Consider the following 8,530-nt stretch of genomic DNA (forward strand, 5'->3'; position numbering starts at 1 on the left):
CGCTGCCGGGGAGCTAGTGCGCTTAGTATTTCATTGCTTGTTCGATTTTAGTTTAGTTTTTTTTTTTCGTTCTTTCTTGTATATTCGTGATTTTACTTTGGGTGGTCGAGCTTGTTTGTGCAGGTATATGTTTTGCAGGTACCATTTTTCAACATGAATTGGGTAGATGATGACCCATGTATATGTTGTGGGAGCAACTGTCACTGGGTTGAGGATTGTCCGATGTTTGAAGTTAAATACGGAAATCGTGGGAGGTATTGCTCTGACTATAGGCGAGAAAAAGGATATGTGAGGGTTTGCTATGATGATGACGGGACTCCCTTCTATTATCCCAACTTTGAACCGCCTGCACCACCGGAGCAAGAAAATGACGCTTATCAGTCATGTCCTTGTTGTGGAAAAGTTCACATACATGAAGATTGCCCAGTGTTTTGGAAAGATCTAGTGTTTTGGAAAGAAAAAATAAAGTCTGGTTACAAGCCACCACCACATTATCAAGAATACTACTATAAACCCGAATTGCCACATTTCTCAAGTTACCGGGAGGAGGAGTATGATGATTATTATAATGAATACTCTCAACCGGCATACGAGGAACCTCAAGACTCAATAAGTTCCAAGCTCGACGCCATCATGAATGCTCTTACCAACTCACATCATGAACTTAAAACTGAAATGCGGAATTCAAATCAAGAAATTAAAATTGAAATGAAGAAAGAGTTTGAAGTAAGAGATAAAGCTCATGAATCCTTGGCAAAGAAAGTGGGTCAACTCGCCGAAGAATTAGCCCAAATTAAACGCGAGCGGGAGGTTTTGGCTAATGGTACAATGGTGGATGGTGATGTGGTGGAAGAGGTTAGAGATCTTTCGGAGCAAGAAGTTGAATGTTTGAACCGAGCGGAAGACATGACACCGCAAGACAAATCGGATTCGAAAGAAGCTCACATTCATATTCACCCTTCTCCCAAACTTATCACTCCAACCAACAAAGTTGGGGATGCGGTTTCGGGCATAAGGATTCGAAGGGTGGCGTTGCAAGACATTGGCCAATTCGTCAAGAAACGACCCCAAAGTAGCTTAATACGCATGCCGCGTAAAATAAAAAGAGAATGGATCCGACATGCCAAATACCGAGCGTATGTAGGCAACTCGGTAGGAAAATGTGCACTTCGACCACCATGAGAGGTAAATTAGGTATTATTGTTGTAGAGTTTGTACTAGTATTCGTTTATTTTATTTTTTTTAGTTAAATGAACGTTGTGGGTGTGTTCCCTATATAACCCTCACGAGACCTACTCGTCCTCCCGAGCTATCGGGTGGTTTAAAAGGGCTTGTTGCATAAGCTAAATGCAACCGTGATTCCTACGAAAGTGAGTTAGGCTTGTTATTGTTGTAAATTATTTTTCCACATAAATCAAAGTAAATAAATGTATGACTTGGTAATTTTTTTTCATAAAAGTGATAGAACTAGGTAGCTAATAAATTTTAATGGTTGTGAGAAGCATGCTTCTACACAAGGGTTAAGATTTGTAGGTACATTATGTTCGTGGGACGACCGCTTTCTTGAAGAGAAGAAGAGCACACGAGGAATGAGCTCCAAAAATTAGGTGCATACGTTCCCTTTTTACTTTTGATTTTTAGTTAGCAAATAAGTGGATTGTAAATTGTAGTTTATTTTCGGGGTAAAATTTTGAGGAGGTTAACCGTGTCACATCCCTTGTGCGATTTAAAAACTCTAGTTTTCACACATTGAGGACAATGTTTGCCTCAAGTGTGGGGACGGGGGAGTTAGTAAAAAGTTTTGATTTTTGACCCATTCATTTAAACACTACACATTGAGGACAATGTTTGCCTCAAGTGTGGGGATGGGGGGAAAATTTCAAAATTTTTTCAAAAATGTATTTGTTTGAAGCAATCTAAAAAGCACAAGTAACTAAGTCAACGAGGGATGACACAACCCATTTGGTCTATTGTCATGGTCAAGTTCAAACAATTAGCATGACGGGTATTTAGCGGGTGGTTATTTGAGAGTAATTCGCCTAAGAAACTAGCATATCATGCATGTCACATACCATACCTTTTATATATGTGAGGTTTTGAGCCACTTTTATATCATAGAATTACATATTTATGTTTCTTTGTTTGAGTGGACCATTAGTCATGTATTGTAGAACTTGCATCTTTTGATACGTTTGAGACCATAGACCGAATACAAGCATGAGAATGATTAAGGCATTAGGTGAACCTTTTCCTTTAAAACCATTTATCCATCCTTACCCAAATAAATCCCCTAGTCGCCCACTTTGAGCTTAATCCTTTCGTTTGACCAACCCGTTTAGTCCATAACCGTTAAACCTTTTCTTTTAAACCCGTGTGATAAAAATTCGACTGTAGGATTATTTGTTTGTATAGTTGTGTTTGCAAAAAAAAAAATATCCAATCAGAAAATGTTGCGAAAAAACAAGAGAATAGAAAATCGTTGAGAAAATACAAAAATATGAGTTATTAGTTGTTGAATAAAAGGGCGAAAAAAAAAATCGTTGCCTCGTAGTTGATGTCTATAGTTAGTTTTGTTTAGAGTAGTTGCTTTGTAATAAAAATCGAGTTTTCATCACCTTAGCCACTTTAAAACATCCTATTTCCTACCCTTCGCCTAGCCCCGTTACAACCCTTTAAAGACCTTTTGACTTGTGCTTAGTATTCGTGTTCGGTGGTGGAGAATGATTGAGTTGCAAGCATATGCGGTTACGTGTTCTAATCGGTTTTGAGTGATTACTTAAAAGTGTTAATTCATTATCTAATTAGCCAAATTTTAAACCGAGTGGAGAGAACATTGTGAGGGATGTGCATGATTTATTGGTTTCAAGGGCGAGTTAATCTTGGATAATCATTTTATATGTGATTATTCACTTTACTGTTAGATATTTCGTAAATTGTAAAAAGTTTAAACCGGGTATGACTTTAGACCTTAACTTACGTCTCAAGAATGGGAAGTGTGTTTTTCGTGCGACCCACGTGAAAGTGAAAAACAGATTTGCTTGAGGGCAAGCAAAAGACAAGTGTGAGGATGTGATGGGTTGGTAAAATTCCATAGCTTAATGGTTTTAATTTCGGTTAATTACACGAAGTTACTTTCTAGAATACACTACTTTGATATGGTTTGTGTTTTGCAGGCATTGACGGGTTTAAGGTGCATTTTGGAGATTTACTGAAGCTTTGGGTGGATGCTAGAGAGAACATAATTGAAGAAAATGCAAAAAGAGGCAAAACTGAGCCGAACTCTGCGCCAGAAACAGTCTAAACTTCATTTTGGCTTATCTTGAGCTAGAAAATGAGTTTCGGGGCTTATAATATATGCATTTGGGGTAGCTCGACGAGACGAATCAAAATATAAGGTTTTGAAAGGCCAGAAATTGACGCATTATCTGCTGCACACCAGCTGCTTAGTAAAAACGGGATTTTTTTAGAGAAAAGTCAATTTTGGAAAAATGGGAGTTACACTTTATTATTACTTCAACTCCCATTCATTTGAAAAGAAGAAACACTATCTAACACATCTTTTTCATCTCTAACCCACACCTAACATCATCACCATTCAAACCCTAACTTCCCATTCCTGAAGACTCAAGGTCATGGCTCCGTGCTCGTGTTCATCGCCCGGTGATCGCGTCCATCCAACCATGAGCGGCTAGTCTCTTCGGTTTCACCCCGGTGTAGATGTTGTAAGATTTTCTAGGGTTTATGCATTTGTATTTTAATTTGGTTTTGTGACAAATTGTTTAGTATTTGAAACCTCGGATAATTGTCTTGCATTTGTTTCGAATTCGTGAATTGTCGAACGATGATAAAGTTATGACTTTGCGAAATGGTTATGTGCAATTATGCCTTATCTTAGGTTAGGATTTACATGTCCGAGGTAATGAAGTGCATTGTGGTCCGTTGTCTATGACGTAGATAGCAATTGGCACCTAAGTTTCGTGATAGTAATCCGTTAATCACTATATGCAATTGAATCAAGTTAAAACATGTAGGAACCCTAGGTCTTGCAATAATCGAACCGGGTGTGGAACTTGTCTCTAATTTCTTGTTTTAATCATTTAGTAATTTAGTTGCAATTTTAGTTAATCACAAGTGTTTTAGATAATATCAATTGTCGGGTCACTCCGATTTATTTTCCAACTAAATAAACTTATTAAAAAAATTAGCAAACTTCATAATCAATTTGTACACTTGTTTGTAAATACTTTTGCTAATCGAACAACTAGTGTGATACTGACCACATGCTCTTCGTGGATACGATACTCGACTTACCCTAGCTACCTAGGTTAATTGGGTTTTTGACTGATCGGGACGACACGGTCACGTCATACGGGGAGTTTGTTGATACACTTTCTGCTTTCAAGACGTGAAGACCTTGAAGATCCTCCGACATGAAAGGCGAATCTCGCGAGTAGCGTCCAAGGGGGAGTTTGTTGATACATGTTTGTGGACGCGACTCGGCTTGACGCATGTTGGCTCGGGCAACGACTTTCCTCCGTTGTGTGCAAGAAGACTTCAAGAATATTGGGCTTTCAAGACATAAAGGAATATGCCTTGGTCTTTGGGCTAAACAATCTTGGAGAAACAAGTCTTGGGCTTACAACAGCCTTGGCGAAACACTCTTTGTGCCCAAGCCCAACATCGATGAAACAAGAGTAAAGTTGACGAAACAAGTCTGTTTCGTCAACCTCAACTCTGTTTCATCAATATCAAATGTGTTTCATCGAGTTTGGTATTGTTTCGCCAAGATAGTTGTGTTTCGTGGTACTGTGACTGTAAATAGTCAGTCTGTGGATAAGAAAATGTTAGACACACAACCACAAGAATAGAGAGCACACACACACACACGAGAGTTTGAGAGAGTTTGCAAAATATATTTGTAAACATTGCTTTGTAACTGAACCTTTCATACGTATTAATACAGAGGTGTTAATCGGTGAATATTGTGTGTCGTGTATTTGCGTGTTCTATCTCGGTTTGCCTTTCCGGTTGGATTCCGCACAACCGGGTTGGTTTGTACAAAAGGATTAGGCGACTAGATCCTCCTAGCCGGACCTACATACCCAATTATAAAGTCGGACAAGAGTTGGTGAAAAACTCTGAAAAGAGACTCCACCAAAAACTCGGACCTAATGAAGGTTCTAAAACTCAGACCTACAAACCCTGACCAAGTAAAGGTGTAAAGAAAAAAACTCGGACAAGGCTCAGAAACAAGCTTCCGGAATATTTCCCCAGTGTGACTTCACACTTGTTCACCAAAACCCCGGAAACACAAACACAAAGTTAAAACACGGACAAGATTTTTTGGATCAAAACCCTAGAACTGCAGCAAGAAAAACCATCACAGTCGACGAACTGCTTCATTTTCTTCATGTTTTATGCAGAATCTTCACGTCTTCAAAATGTTTGGCGGAAACAAACATCAAATCAAGAGAAATGGTGATTCGGATGGCGGTTAGACCATTCCAAATCGGTAACCATGCTCTGATACCACTGTGAAAGCATCGGATTGATGACGAACATCAAACATTGCACTTGATTCAAGACATGAAGAACAATCATAAACACCAAAGATAGAAAGATGTAGAAGATGAACCCTTTATTAACGAATCAGTCATCACAGATTACATAAACCAAAGGAGTATACATCATCTACAAGCTGGTTTAGATCACAAAGATCTAAACCCTAGCTTTCTCTCACTAACACATAGTCTCCCTCTCTCTCTAGAATGTTCACCCACTGGTGGAGAATGGTTGGGATCTTGTGAGAGGTGCACAAAGCTTTCTCAAGGGTTCTTGTTGTCTTGCCCTAATCCTATACAACACATATATATAGACTAGGGACTAAACTCGGACAAACCAATCTACACAAAAACCAAACCCCTGACAAAAGTTCTTAGACAGAAACTTGGACAAATTGTCCAAGGATAAACCTTGGACTAAGTTTCAAGACATGTATAATAAAGACCCTAACAATTGGAAGGCATGCACTTTTCACCCAAAGTGCATTAACAAACTCCCCCTTGATCAGTGCATGGTCTTCATGTGGTCTTGAATTCTTCATTATCGTTGACTTTAACTTGGACTTCTGCTTTGGTTGACCAAGCGACAGTTACCCTGCAGGAACTGCACTTACAGAGTTCCCCAATAGGCTCTTCTTTTTGTTTGCTTTTGACTTTGGTAAATAAGCCACCACAACTACAAATTAAAAAAAAATAAAGTTTCTTTAAATTGTTTAGCTTTTAGGTAGCCAAATGCTTGGTTTTTGCTTCATTTCAACCCAACTGAGCTTGAACCCTTTTCACTAATCAATTAGATATACCTACAATAACCAATTTCAAAGACATGACCAAAACAGTACTTTGCATTCCAGTAGTATTACGTAATTAAGGTCTTAGATTTTAAATACTCTTTTTATTTCAAATTTCATCTAAAAGAAAACTATAGTGTTTTGCTGGTATTACTACATTATTTGTTTCTTTAAAATAATGTATATAAAAAATAACTCACATATATATAGAATTTTAGATCAACTTACATCAACCGGTGGAGTTGTTCCATTTCTCTCTAGTTTGGCGTTGGCGTTTTGGTTTGCACTCCATCTTTCACGCAAATGAGTAGCTAAGTAGGCAATGAAAAGAGATAGTGAATATATATTGTTCCTTTTAAAATTCAATAAATTTAATGTAAACTGGTAGTCCTCACCTATTGTATCCATCAATAGACATCTGAAAGCACACACTTTGTCACCTTCTCGTACAACCATTGTCTGCCCATCTTTTGTTCCTGGTCATCCCAAAACTAAATTGATTTAGAATTAAAGGCTAGTTTGCTTCTTTTAGAATTAAATGCTCACCAAATCTTACAATACAAGATACGAGGGTCGTTTTGGCCACTCTCTATCCTATATTCACCATCTAATATCAAAGCTAAACCGGAAGCAAGCTGATTATGGTTGTCATCAGCCATTGGTAAAGCAAAAAAAAAAGTCACACAAAGTGACTCCTTAATCATTAGCCTTTGGTAAAACTAGAAAAAAAGTCACATAAATTGACTCCTTAATCGCTAACAATCGCCCTTACACTTACACTTCAACCATCATGTATTGATTCACCAACTATGAAATAACAACAGAATATTAAAAGCTTAGATTAATCATCAAGTTTCACCCTGCAATTACAGAACAGGAATCACAGATACACAACCAAATTCATATAACTCATATTAGTTATACCGGAGAAATTTTAACAACATAAACAGCAAGACTATGAATTGCACTTGGCTCATACAAAGAAAGTCTAGAGCATGAATTTTTTTCAAGTTAAAACACAAACAACTAAAATATAAATCTCACATTCCCTCTAGAATTCATCAACTGAAAGTTCCGATTAGGGATGAGCTCGGTACCGTCCGGTACTGAACCGGTACCGGTACCGAAAATCCCCAAAAGTGGGAACCAGTACCGGTACCGAAAAACTACCTGGTTCAGTAATTTCAATACCGGTACCGGGAATGATTTGCTCATACCTAGTTCCAATCATCCGGAAATCACCATCTTTACACAAATTTCATCAAAAACTAAAACAAATAAGATTAGCCGTGTTAGTAAAAAAAGTAATAAAATAACAAATCACTAACTAATATATTGGGCGAAAACATAAATTCATATTTCATTTAAGTTATCCTCAACACTGAAACCCTAAATTAAACAATTTACAAATCATGAAGACATTAACGAAATCAATCCGTACATATCACCTTAATCGTACCGAGTGCATACATTTCAATTAATTGAAAAAAAATTACGCCGTTATGGATTGAATAATAACGGAGAAATTACTGAAATTACGGTTTTAGGATTTGACCTGTGCCATAATTTGGGAACTTTACGATGAAGCAGCTTCATGGTAACTTGCTTGCAAATGCACCATTTGGGAACTGAACCTACCGGCTGGTCCAAACCTTATTGCCGCCCATGTATCAGCCTTCACACGCATCCCTTATATTACCTTGTCGTGGCCTAAGAAAATAACCTCGAAACCCTAGCCACCAATCAGGTCCTACCTCTAACTCACTTTTTTACTTTGGTTCTCTCCTTGCAAATGTAAAGAAGGCGGGATAATGAAAGTTTGGGATGAGGAGCGGGTTTCAAAATTTGGATGCAATGAAAAAGATTTTGGCCTCCAAAACTTCGTTGTCTAGAGATGAAGAACAATGAGAGAGAGAACTGAGAGTAAGGTTTCTGTGAGCTTTTGAAAATTAGAAACTTGTGTGAAGGGAGAATGATAGCCGTCTGATTGTGATTTGAGTGGACGGTGGATGAGATATTTGGGATTAGTATCCGTGTTTGTGTTGTGTTTTCTGGCTGAGGTTTTTTTTTTAACAGCATCTTGGTCAGAGCTATAATTGACCAAATCTCGGAAAAAGTGGGATTCGAACATGAAGAACCCACAAGGTGGTAAACCTTCCCACCTCCATTGCAACCACTGGG

The 8,530-nt window shown here is 38.0% G+C and overlaps 1 long non-coding RNA gene across 2 annotated transcripts; it reads right to left on the reverse strand.

Moving 5' to 3' along the window:
- Positions 1–5,665: 5,665 nt before the first annotated feature.
- On the reverse strand, positions 5,666–8,299 carry LOC110870230. Of its 2 annotated transcripts, none has more exons than XR_002553125.2 (4): positions 7,905–8,299; positions 6,745–6,825; positions 6,578–6,660; positions 5,666–6,361 (listed from the first exon to the last, which is right to left on the reverse strand). It is a non-coding gene; the product is annotated as an uncharacterized LOC110870230 (long non-coding RNA). The 2 variants fall into 2 exon arrangements; XR_002553124.2 differs by having other exon boundaries at positions 5,666–6,237; positions 7,905–8,298.
- Positions 8,300–8,530: the final 231 nt, after the last annotated feature.

The sequence above is a fragment of the Helianthus annuus genome, chromosome 1, assembly GCF_002127325.2.
Source record: "Helianthus annuus cultivar XRQ/B chromosome 1, HanXRQr2.0-SUNRISE, whole genome shotgun sequence".
In the NCBI taxonomy this organism is placed as follows: domain Eukaryota; kingdom Viridiplantae; phylum Streptophyta; class Magnoliopsida; order Asterales; family Asteraceae; genus Helianthus; species Helianthus annuus.